This window comes from Silurus aristotelis (genome assembly GCF_946808225.1).
Source record: "Silurus aristotelis genome assembly, chromosome: 6".
Lineage (NCBI taxonomy): Eukaryota > Metazoa > Chordata > Actinopteri > Siluriformes > Siluridae > Silurus > Silurus aristotelis.
The window spans coordinates 10090912-10104636 of NC_139579.1; the positions used below are offsets into that span (position 1 = coordinate 10090912).

Here is a 13725-nt window from a genome sequence, read left to right on the forward strand (position 1 = left end):
GAACCCTGTGTAAAATATCACCCTTACTGCTTCCATTTGATAAAAAAAAAAAAAAAAAAAAAAAAGTAGTAGCCAGGTGCCTCTAATTCCCTTTCATTTTTCAATTGATCATTAAATGTGACCACCTCTATAAAAGCTTAGCAGTTTTCTGGTCTGGAGCATTCAGCTATGTGTTAACACAATGTCTACTCAGAAAGACATCAGCATTTATCTTAGTGAAGCAATGGTTAATGACAATTTTTGTGAAGGGTTATAAGACATTTTCAAACAATTTAATACACTATTCACAAGTGGAATACATTGACAATCTTCCCAGGAGTGGACATCCCAGCAAATTCATTTCGTCACGTAATGTCAGCACATACATCCTATACCAAGTGGGTGTTATTTTTTACAGTTTTCTATTGCTCTTCCCTTAAATAATATTCTTGACGTCCTGTATTCTCTCATTTCCATCAGCTGTGTTTCTTTTTGAAAGAGCTTTATTTCCTGTTTTATAGCAGTGAGTGGAGACTATTCCCATCAGAACTTCGCACACTATAGTATATAGTAGATATACAATATTAGTAGACTACATTAAACTCCTGGTTGGTAAAATTTAGATTATATTGTTTTTGACAAACGTGTATTAAACCAAACAAATATATAGCATTAAATAAAACGAGTCCTCCTGAGTAGTTACATATGTAACCTTTGGTTGAAGGTGTTAGAAATAAAAAGGAACCGACTACGCCACCTGGGTTATTTATTCACCCAGGAAAATAGATTGAACCCAAAAGAAAAATTTTACCAAAAAAAAAGTTACAAAAATATATAAAGGACCCTGCTGGTTCGGATGGGATTAAAGACAGACGTGACTGTCCAAAAATAGTACAAATTTATTTCAAAGAAAATGCCTAAAAATATTTTCAAAAACCAGTTACAGCTTACCAGTTATTTACCCCCAATTGGAGAGACTAGATTAAATCCACTTTGTAACAGAAGGGACAAACCACACAGCAAATCAGTGCATAATTCTTAAAAGCAATGATAAACCAAAAACAAAGCCAAAACAAAAACATACTCTCCCCTTCTGTTTACATCTCAAAAATCACAGCTCATCAGATAATTACATGTGGAAATAGTAATATAAAATGGTACATACACTTATATACACGTAAAGAAAGAAAAACAGTACAGCAAAACACGGATAGCGCCCGATTAATATTTAAAGAGCGTACAAGCGGCTCACGGAGCAAAAATACCAAGCCTGTTAATTTAATAGACTTGCACAAGAGATAAGTATCCAAGTCCTTACTCAAACATAGCACAGAGAACAGTGCGCAAAATAATCTCTTGAAAACACTCAGTAACACAGCGGTTTACAACCACGACGTCCGCTTGGTCCAAACTGTAAACCAACAATCTAAATCGGGTTTATAAAACAGTTTGTAGAAATATCTACAAAACAGCAGCTATCGCTCTTTGGCCGCACCTGAAAACAAAAACAAACAAAACAAAAAGTTGCATGCATTCAGACCATGATCAGCAACTAAAAGAAAATAAATAAAACAAACGACTCACCAGGGGAAAGCAACAGGAAAGCATAAGCAAAAAGACCTTTTCTAGCCACCCAGCCTACAGATAGGAAAGGAATCAAGTGCCCCGCTCAACTGTGCTTTTTATAAAGCCACGAACACGCCGAAATAATTACGTGGCACAGGTGTGCTCAATGTCAAAGCGCAACTCCGCAGCAGTGGGCGTGTCTTCGGAATTAAAATTCACCCACCATCCATGCATGTCCACCTGTCCTTATTTTAAAAGACATTCAACCGGTCACATTCGGGTAGACCGGTTACATTCGGGTAGTCCGACGTAATGGTGCTCTTACAGTAGGCACTATGTCCTCTGATGCCACTGAAGGATCACTAGGTGAGGAATTATGGATTAGAGGAGGCTCAAGATCAGGGTGACTATTAGGTGAGATGGAAATACCCTCAGGGGCTTGAGGCAGGGACGAAGTACAAATAGGAGGTGGCTGTGAATAAACAATTGGTACTATAGCCAGAGGAGAATCTGCTTGCCTTGACACAAATAAACACATATCATCCGATATATCTTCATTGGATTCCATAGAGGCTTGATCAGATTCTGAAAGGGGGTCAGAAGGCTCTGCCAAATTCTGCCCAGCTGGTTGAGCTCTTAACAGAGTACGATGCACATGTCTTACTTTTTCCAAATCATCAACAGGGGCAATGGTGTACACAGACCCACCATATGTAGGGGCTCGCAGCACTTTGTAAACCACAGAACTCCAGTAGTCTTGAATCTTTTCCTGACCTTGCACACAAAGATCCCACAGATACACCAATTGGCCTTGACTTAAAGGATCATTTAGAACTCTCCGATCATGCCTCTCTTTGCTACGGTCCGCTGCAGGCTTCATGTGACTTCTAGCCCCATCAAAGGCCACTTGAAGTCTAGCATGATGATCATAAATCCAGTCATGAACACTATCTGGAGTGGGAGCCTCAATTCGACCCAAAAAAAAGTCGACAGGTAATTGTGGATCTTGCCCGAACATTAAGAAATAGGGAGATTGATTTGTAGACTGATGTGGGGTAGTATTATAGGAGAAAACCACTTGAGGGAGATATACAGCCCAATTTTTCTTCTTACAAGAGGGTAAAGTGCGCAGCAAGTTGTGCAGGGTGCGATTAAATTGCTCGCATTGATCATTTCCAGTTGGATGAGCTGGAGTGGTTCGACTCCGTGCAATGCCATACAACTCACACAATTGATGAATAAGGATACTCTCGAAGTTCCTTCCCTGGTCTGAATGGATGTGACTAGGAACGCCAAACTTGTAGAACCACTCATTAACCAAAACCTTTGCCACCGTAGATGCTCTCTGATCACAAGTTGGCACAGACTGGGTGTATTTGGAAAACACAGTCAAGACAAGGACATTCTCCATTCCATTCTGTGAGGGCTCAATTAATGTAAAATCAATAGCCAGAATTTGGTTAGGCCTTGAAGCTAACAAATGGCCCATATAGGTCTGGACACAGGGAAAGACATCCTTAGCAACAGCACAGCGTTCACATTGTTGGCACCATCGCTTAATGTCAGAAGACATACCTGGCCAAAAACATCTTTGTCAGACCAGCTCTATTGTACGTTCCACTCCCTGATGACCATGTTCATCATGAAACTGCTGCATCACTACAGTCTTTAAAGATGCTGGGAGCAACAGCTGAAGAAAGGCCTCACCACCCTGGGAATGGTGGCACTGGCGATACAATACGCCCATCCTTCATCCTTAGCTGTTTCCACTGTTTCAGTAGTCTACCTGTATCCATGCACAACCCCTGCTGCTCTTCACTTGAAGGATATTTCCCCCTTCTCCACAACTGTAGCAACACTCCCAACGCTGCATTTGCTTCCTGCAGCCCACGCAAATCTGCAGAAGTATGACCAAGAAAAGCTGTAATAGATGCTTGTACACATTCATTCTGCAGTCTGATGGAAGCAACCTGTTGAAGAGGCTCGGGGAGAGAACTTCCTGGAATCATACCTTCCAGTACAGGCCCAGCAGGGTGCTGTCGTGATAGTGCATCAGCATTGCGATTGCTGCGTCCAGAACGATACTTAATGCTGAAATCAAAAGTGGCAAGTTGAGCAGCCCACCTCTGCTCTAAAGCACCCAATTTTGCTGTATTAAGGTAACTCAGAGGGTTATTGTCGGTGTATACCACACACTTATGTCCAAGTAAATACTCACGGAATTTCTCACTCATTGCCCATTTCAGGGCCAAGAATTCCAGCTTCATGGAACTATAATTGGACATATTCCTCTCTGACGGTCTTAATCCTCGGCTCACATACGCAACTGGCCGAACTCTGCCTTCCTGTTCCTGAGACAGGACTGCTCCCAATCCGCTGTAACTTGCAGCCACTTCTAAAATAAACGGCAATAAGAAGTCTGCATAGGCCAACAGAGGGGCGCTCACCAACCGCTGCTTCAAAATATCAAAACTTTGTTGACACTCCTCTGTCCAAGCCTCCTTGTCTTGCAAGGAGCTGTATTCTTTCTCTTGGCCCCGATCAGGTCAGCTACTAGACGATGAAGTGGGGCAGCCAGCTTAGCAAAACCCGCCACAAACCTTCTATAATAACTGGCAAAACCCAAAAAGGACCGAAGTTCTGAGACATGCTGAGAAAGCTGCCAGTTAGCAACTGCCTCGATTTTCTTAGGGTCAGTCGCCACCCCCTGGTCAGAAATCAAGTGCCCCAAGTAGCCCACCTCGGGCCGGAAGAACGAACACTTCTCCAGTTTGGCCTTTAAGCCTTCTTGTTGTAAACGCTTCAGGACCACCTCTAGTCATTGCAAATGCTCAGACTACGTGGAAGAGAACACTATAAACATCATCCAGATAGAGTAACAATGATTAGAAATGTTGAACCAAACATGCATTCCATCAATCTCTGAAATGTGCTAGGTGCATTACACAGGCTGAAGGCCATCCGGTTCCATTCATATAGCCCAAAAGGTGTACAGAAGGCAGTTTGCATCTTATCCTTCTCGGCGACTGAGACCTGAATGTAGCTGCTTGCGAGGTCTATTGTAGTGAACCACCTGGCACCGGAAAGAGCATCCAAAGATTCCTCAATTCTTGGTAATGGAAATGAATCTTTTCTTGTCTTACTGTTCAATTGACTAATCAACACATTCGCAGGCTACCATCCTTTTTCCTTTACCAGAACAATAGGAGAAGCATAAGGGCTACTACTGTGGAATTTTTGATAGGCATCAATACAGCCAGTCTGTATTCATCAATAATTATCAGTTATTGTTTTAAAAATCATTTAATGGACTTAGTATTAATATCATTTAATGGACTTAGTATATGTCATACACCTTACGTCGCCTCATATCTGTAGCCTCGGCTTACGGTGGCATCACCACACATGCGTTCCTGCTCACACGGGATATCCTGCAGCAAGCCATGTGTTGTGGTCCAGCCTGTCCAGGGACGAGGTGCGGACATTGAACAACATACCAACACGGCCACCTATTCACCCATTGTTTCACAGTGCCGACTCGTCAGTACATGTTTCATCGCGTACACATCTCATACCTACCGACAGGTTCGACATATGGGCCCGAATGGGGGCGGACTGCCGGATTACCGCCCCCTTGCCCTTCTGGACTCGTCACATGACACCACGCCACCATTGGTATTGGCATTAAGGTCACTCTCACACCCCCTTCACATATTACAAACCACGGATCTGGTGTTCATTTCACACTGTCGCGCCACGGTGGGCAGAGTGGGAATTTTCCCTCACCATGTGCAGCAGAGGGTTTTTCGCCCACTCCTGATCCATGCTCAAGAAGGCCAGTATATCTATGATATGTAATCAGTTTGACGGGGAATAGTAATGTGGATTATGTGGATTATGGGAATAGTAATGTGTATTATGTGGATTATGGGAATAGTAATGTGGATTATGTGGATTATGTGGATTGTAATGTGGATTATGTGGATTATGGGAATAGTAATGTGGATTATGTGGATTATGGGAATAGTAATGTGGATTATGTGGATTAGAATTTTTTTCTTTTGCTTGCGGATTATGTGGATTAGAATTTTTTACTTTTACTTGCAAATATAATGTGGATTAGGATTTTTTTTTTACTTTAATTTTCCTTAAAGAGACAAACTAATCTTTTAGTAGTCAATGTTTTAGTAATATTGGCGTTTAACTTTTATGTAGTTTTAGCTTGTCGACAGCTCGTGTAGTTTTAAGCCCGGGGTTTACTAGCCTTGGTCTGTTGATTTACTTTACCTACAGAGCATATGTTAGACACATGAGATATTATTTACTATTTTTTACTATATCCTCAGTAACATGATGTTGATGTTATTATTTTTCATTTCTCTGCTGTCTGTAAAGATGCATGCAAGCGCCAACGTGAAAAGAGTAGATTGTGTGAAACTTTTCAGTTTCAGAGGGGGAAGTAATGTGGAATTTTTGATAGGCATCAATACAGCCAGTCTGTATTCATCAATAATTATCAGTTATTGTTTTAAAAATCATTTAATGGACTTAGTATTAATATCATTTAATGGACTTAGTATATGTTTGCTTTTAATTAACCTGCCTAACAGTTTGACTTTAGACCAATGTAGCCCAAGCCTATTGCTTGCTTGTAAAGAAAACCACAACAGAGATCATTTAGGAAAAGACCACCATGTTTATTAGGGACGACACTCCCAGTGGGAACACTTAGGAAAAAGATGACAAGGACGACAAACCAGCCAAGGGCTGTTAAGAGAAGGGCCCTGGTAGGGCTCAGGAGAAAGGAACTCATAGGGGTTAGGCTCAGGCTCAGGCTCAGACTCAATCATGATGACACTGGCAGGAGATGCCCAAGGAGTAGGAGGAGAAGAGGGCCCATGAGGAGGATTGCAGGGAGAAGTAGGAGAATAGGAAGGAGAAGCACCTTGACGAAGATCAGGTGAACTAGGCCCAGAGTCAGGCCCAGATTCAGGTGCACTGTCAGTGTCAGAAGAGAGGGGAGCCCCAGGGGGAGGACTGACAGGCAGAATCACCGCAGGGTCAGTCTGAGTGCCCACATCAACAGAAGAAGGAGGGGTGTGGGCAGAAGGGGAAGAAGTAGGAAGATCAGGACCATCAGAAGGGTTGACCAAATAGTTGTCCAAGTCATCAAGCAAATGGGAGATCTGGAAATGGCGATAGGGAGAAATGGGAGGACTGCAAGCCCTAGGGTAAGGGCGAGACCTCTTGCGTCTAGTGGTTTTGCAACGAGCTAAGAAACACACAAGAAAGAAGAGACAAGGCCAAGGTCAATGAATAGCATGGTGGCAAATAAATAGGAAGAACCAGTCCAGTACACTAGGTACTGAACCAGTGCACAGCCAAGCTTAAGAAAAATATCTAACACACAGCAGTATAATCAACTATAACCTTAGCATTAGCAGAAGAAGCGTATAAGAGCATTAAAACAAAGGTCGATATATATATATATATATATATATATATATATATATATATATATATATATATATATATAATCATAGAATAAGATAAAATAAGAAGAAGGGACTTACGCATAATCAAGAAGAAGAAAATAAGAAAATATCCAGCGAAACTAAAGACTAGTCCAAAATGGTGTTGCTCCAACAAGCGTTAAGACAAGAATGAGGAAGATAAGATAAGTTTTAAAAAATAAAACCCCAAGAAGGCCCGAAAATAAGGGGATATAGGCAAGGGAGATCACGTGGGGGAAATGACGAAGGGAAGGGGAAGAACCAGGAGGGAACAGAAATAATGGGATTTAGGAAAAACCACGTGATGCATAGTAATTAGTAGGAAGGACCCGAACACTGGGCGGGTTAGAAATTAATGGGATTTGGAGTAAGAACATGTAAAGTAAAATAGGAGGCGCCTAGAGGCGCCTACACATAAATAGGAGACGATCTCAAGAGTTGACGCAGTCTCTTTTTGGAGTCCCTGTTGTGCAGTTCTTTTTGAGCAGTAGGATTACCTTCAAGACCGGTCTGAAGATTTTTTTTCTGGATTTTCTTTGTTACTTTCATCCTTTGGTGAGCTTAGATTTTGGAAACTACCTAAAAGTTCTGGGTGGAAATCACCTCAGGTGATTCACCCCGTAGGGGTTTTGGGGACCTTCCTTTTGAAGCACTTGCAAGCATCTATTATTCTGAAAAGGAGTTTTCTTCTGGATTATATCTGTTTTGGTGATTGATCTTCTGTGCAGAGAAAAGAAATAAACTTGTATTTTGCTGTCCTTCTCATCCAAGTCTCTGGGCCTTTTGTTGGGAGTTCTAACCGAGTTAGTGCTAATTAAGAACCAAGAAGGTAAACTTGGAGCACTCCTGAGGTGTTTGGTCTCAGAGGGGATTCTGAGATCCGACATTTTATTGGTGCCGAAACCCGGGAGCTTCTCCAAGGGATCGAACCAGGTAGCCTGAAAACCTGATCCAGGGACCGCTTACCCAGCAGTCTACAGAAGCCGGCCCAAAAACAGATCAAGGTAAGCAGACACCTTTTTGAAATATAAAGTCTGTGTAATTTGACATATCTGTGGCCTGCTGTGGTGGGGTGGCCCCGGAGAAGGGTGGACGGCACCTGACCCAAAGCCAAGAACCTAGGCAAAAAAAAAGAGGCTTGGATTGTGGAAAACAGCGAAGAATAGTTAAGTAAGTAAAAAGATAAAGAATACTGGCGGTGAAACAGCCAGGGCTGACGGGATAGTCAGGCACTGTAGTATAGCAGTGGGATAAAGGATACTAGCGGTGAAACAGCTAGGGCTGACGGTATAGTCAGGTGGTTTGAATTACTGGCGGAGAAACAGCCAGGGGCTGCACGGAAGCAGTGGTTGGGGGGCCCCCGGTGTTTAATACAAATGTGTTTATGAATAATATGTGATTAAGCTCAATGTGTTAGTGATATTACTGTGATATTGAAATGCAAATGTGTTATTGAAGTGTTGATGAATGACTAAATGCTGTGTGTTTGAGACAAATGATATTTGAATGTTTTGAAGAAGAGCGGGATATTAGAAGAAGGGAGTAGGATGTTAAACCACCAAGAGTAAGAAGCAAAACATAACAGGGAGTGGATGAGTGTATTGGAGATAGAAACGAGAGGAATCAGGACACATTTCTTCGACGAGCGAACATACCTAGATATAAACGGGGTAGAGACGTGGCAGACTGAGAGGGAAATAGCAGACAAATTGTGGGAGTTGACAACATTCGATAAATTACAGGCGCTGAGAAGGATATTCCCAGAAGACAATTGGGAAAAGGTGATTAGAGAACTTTGGCGACCCCGAGTACTGAGTCCCGTAATACACACGTTGTTAGAAACACCTAAACCAGGACAGGCAGTAATACCATTAGCAGAATTAGTACAAGACCCGTGGGACGAAGATAGCGAACCAGTTGTAGAAGTATTCGCGGCGGGGCCTGAACAATATAATTATTGCTCAGGACTGACAGCAACAGTAACCGTTGAACCGCGAGTGGTGCAGTGGGAAAGAGGAGCGGCAACTTCAATTTTAATAGATAAAATAAATTCATTGGGGGGATTAACTAGGAAAAACCCATACAGAAGCGGGTTGACAGTAAAAAGAATATACGCAGAACTAAATTGGGTAGAATCAAATAGAAACCCAGGACCCAGATCAGACGCAACAAGGGCAAGACAAGGGTGCATGATGGAAAAGAAACAGTGCACACCACTGGTAACCCCAGTGTGCATTATAATAAATCAGCACAAGGGCGCAGGGAAAGAGATAGAAAAATACATGAAGAAATGGTATGAGCAAACAAAGGGAAGCTTGCAGTGGCCTGAGGAAGGATCATTCAATGAAGAAAAGTGCAAAAGGCTGAAGGATTGGATAGAATATAGGGGAGAAGGAAAAAAGGAAAAATTGGAGAAAATGAAGAGGAAGTGGGAGATAGTTGAGGGAAGAGGGAATGAGAAGGAGGATGGGAAATGCAGTGGAAGGAAAAGGGAAGAAAAAACCACAATGCAACTGCCGAAATGAATGTTATTGCAAAAACTGCGAGGCAACGGGAGAAAGGAAGCAGGAGAGGGGGAGCGAAGGGACTGCCCCACCATGGGAGAAATGTGAGGAGCAGCAAAAACCGCCCCCCTACAATGATAACCCGCCCGGATATACGACAGGACTGTATCCACAGTTGCCACTAGCACTCGAAGCCCAAAGACGAGTCACCATAGAGCTAACAGGCGGCACAGTGGAAGGACTCGTCAGATCAGGGTACGGAATAGGTAGCAGGTCAGAACTGGCTGAAGACGAAAAGGTCCATTCGAGAGGGAGTGAGAGCAGCGACCAGAGCGAGAAAGACCTAGAGGAACAAGAGGATATGCTGGAGAAAGAACGTCCCCGGAACGTGGAGGACGAGCCGACAGAAGGGCATATTTCGAACCCTGGAACGTACCAAAGTGATACAGGAAAAGGGGCCGGATGGCAAAACTACGGCCTCGAAGGCAGGGGCAAGCAAATTAAGAACAGGAAGAAGGCTGGAGAAGTGTGACACCAAAAGAACTAGCAGATGCCTGTAAGGAAAAACAAGGAGAAAGAAGAAGGTCAACAGAATCAGTGAACTTAGGAACCCCCATGCACTTTGGCAGTGAGGGGTCCCTGATGAGCAAAAAGCCAGCAAAAGAAAAAGATCAAAGAGAAGATCAACAGAGCTGGGAAGAAGGAAAAATGGAATATGATGACCTGGACTGGGACCCCTTGGGGGTACAGTTGAAACGGCCAGAAGACAAGAAAAGAAAGCGAGAATTGGGAGAAATAGTACATCTGGAAGGGGAAATGCGACTAGTCCCAGCGAAAATTGTAGAGAAAGAAAAAGTAGGAACACAACAACTCCTGGAGTTAAGCCATAACATGCTAAAAAATTTGGATGAAATGAACCAAAGTATGTCCATACTAAGAATGGAGCAGAAGGCCGCGGTAAACAGAGAACACCAAACAAGACAAGCACAGGCGGAAGCCCTGTACCACTTGAACAGACGGGTGGAACAAGTGAAAACAGAGCAAGGAGCAATAAAGGGTCATGAAAGCCATGTCAAATCCAAAACAACCGCAAGGTTGCATAAACCCTTTATAATATCAACATCCCGCATAAGCACCCGCTCCATGACCAGGCAAAAGCAAAGAGGAAGAAAGAAGGAAGAATATCCTAGAAACCAAGGTTGCGTCGACCAGCGAGATGAAGATGTGAGCAGCAGCGGAGAAGAAACATCAAGGTCCGAGGACAAGAAAATAGATGGGGAAGCAGGAGCCAGCGGACCACCTCACACAAAAATGCTTCCATTGCTGGTCAAAGACAAGAAAGTTACCTACATACCATGGACATTTATGGATCTGACGGGCCTGATAGGCCGCCTTCCGAACATATGGGAGGGAGCCCAGAAGTGGATCACCAAGCTGGAAGAACAAACAATGGGCCAATGCTTGGCTGTGGGAGACATGAAAGCAAGCTATCCTGTCCCAAATACTAGGAAAAGCAAAAATGACGGAGATCCTCATCCAGGCCCATATCCCAAAGACAGCAGATGATCCGAATTACGATCATGTCCAACTGGGAAAAGTGAGACAGCAATTGTGGAACGCCCTGAGGGCACTGTATCCAACAAAAGCAGACCCAGGAAGGGTGGAAAAGATGAAACTGCAAAACGACGAAAGACCAGCCCAGTTTATCCTGAACCTGCAAAATGCCTGGAGAGAGGAAATGGGGTCAAGATGGGATGAAACAGAGACCAACCGGGCTCTGTTCAGAATGATGCTAAAAAGAGCCCTCCCAGAAGAAGTACAGAAGAAGCTGGAGGCAGTGGTAGAGCTGAACACCATACCCTGGTCAACCTTTGAAGCCAATGTAATTCATTATGTGGAGCTAGAAAGAAAAAGAGAAAAGGAAGAAAGAAAAGCAGCTGAGAACCTGGTAATGCAACTCCACAAGGCACAGTTGGGAGAATTGGCAAGGACTAAACAGAAGGGTCAGGAAGAAAAGAAAAAAGATAACAAACCTGTGACCCAAGCAGCCATGATGGTACCTGCGACAGCACAGCCGATGATGCAAGTACCCCATCAACCAGCAGTGCCAATAGCTCCTCAACCTGTCATGATGCCACAGCCACAAGTGATGTATCAACCCCCGGCCCCAATGATAGCACCGGGGAACTACCAAATGGTCCCTCAGTATCAAATGGGGCCCCAATACCCCCAACAAAGAAATTGGGGAAATCCCAGAGGAAGAGGAAGAGGGGGACCACCAAGACCCATGTCCAGAGGCCAGTGGGGCCAAGGAGGACCACCAGCAGAATATGGGACAAGCAGGCTCACCTGGAGGAATGGGGAGAAACCCCCAAGGACCGAACAATTGGGGAGGACAATGGATGGGACCGGCCTATAACCAAAGCCCTGTTCCACCTGGAGGCAGCCCTATGGGGCCAGCCCCAGGAAACCAATGAAGATGCCCAGAGAAGCCAACAGGGGAGTTGGTGCAGTGTGCCACCTCACTGCATCCAGTTCAAGAGCCAACAATGATGGTGGTAATTGGAGACAACCTAAAAGCGCCATTTCTGGTAGACACTGGGGCAACATATTCATCAATAGGAAGAGAAGGCTCGAAACTCCCCCTTACCCGTAAGGCAATAAAAACAGTAGGCATCTCGGGAAAAACACAGACCTTACGGTTCACCGAACCCCAGTGGATAACAATCGCCGGAATAAGCATCCAAACACCTCTGCTCTACTCACCAGCCACACCAGTAAACTTATTAGGCAGAGGTTAGGTAAATTAGGAGCAAAAATATATTGTGGACTCACTGGCGTGTGGGTCACACTACCAGAAGCAATTGCATCCCAGTATCCAGTACTATGGAGAGAACGAGAAGAAGACTGTCCAGAATTAGACAGGGTCTACTGGCTAGAGATCTTGGAGAAAGGAAAATCAAATCTCTGGAAAACATTGAGCGAATGGAAACCATGGCTCCAACTCATGAGACCAGACTGTCGCGATGCCAGAGATCCACTGCATTGCACAATGAAGTATGATGAGGGGGAACGAGATGAAGAATACAACAAACTATGGGACCAAACTCAAGAAGGAAGAAGGTGTGGACTAAAAACCAAGTCCATCATTATAGGGCCAGAAGGAATAGCAGCTGAAGTAGAACTAGCGGAAGAAGTAAAAGAGTGGTACCAAGTAGACCAGGCGGCGCCTCACATCACTCTGATGATCGGGCAGAATTTTGAATCCAAAGATTTAGGGCCAATGGTTAGACAAGCACAAAAAGAACAGGAATGGTGTCAGACACATAACACAAATGTAACAATAACTAAAGATAGGAAGTACTTGAGGATCAAAGGGGAAGGGACAGAACAAGTAGTGGCAACTCAGGTACTGGTCAGTCCTAAAAAGAAAAGTGAGGGAGAAGAAAAAACAGAAACGCAAATGACCCTAGTGTCAGGAGAGCAGGAACTAACAGAACAAGAGAAAGAGAACGCCTTAAAGGTAATTCCAGAACAGCTGTGGACAAAGCACGCCACAGATGTAGGTCTAGTCAAATCATCAGGACAAGTCAAAATTCAGGTTAAACCCGAAGCTACCTTACCTTACCAGAGACAGTATCCTATATCACAGCAGGCTGTAGAAGGGATAGGGCCAACGATAAAAGGCTTAGTGGAAGCGGGGGTATTGATCCCAACTCGAAGTCACTGCAACACTCCCATCTTTCCAGTGAGAAAACCAAATTCAGACAAATGGAGGTTAGTGCATGATCTGAGACCAGTAAACCAAATTGTAATCGCAGAAACTCCAGTGGTCCCAGATCCTCACACATTGTTGTCGAACATTCCAGAGAGTACCCAATGGTACACAGTAATAGACTTATGCTCTGCATTCTTTAGTATCCCTCTGCACCCAGACTCGCGCCACTTGTTTGTGTTCACATATGGGGGCCGACAGTACACGTATACACGGTTACCACAAGGGTACTGTGAAAGTCCATCAATCTTTAACCAGGTGTTAGCGCACGACCTCCAAAACTTGCAAATTTCAAGCCGTCTCCTACAATATGTAGACGATCTACTCATCTGTTCGGAAACAAAAGAACAGTGTTTAGAAGACTCACTGACAGTGCTAAAAGCCATAG

General features: G+C 43.9%; 1 long non-coding RNA gene across 1 annotated transcript; it reads right to left on the reverse strand.

Moving 5' to 3' along the window:
* Positions 1-860: 860 nt before the first annotated feature.
* Positions 861-1758, reverse strand: LOC310727600. The gene is made up of 2 exons (XR_014534052.1): positions 1564-1758; positions 861-1474 (listed from the first exon to the last, which is right to left on the reverse strand). It is a non-coding gene; the product is annotated as an uncharacterized lncRNA (long non-coding RNA).
* Positions 1759-13725: the final 11967 nt, after the last annotated feature.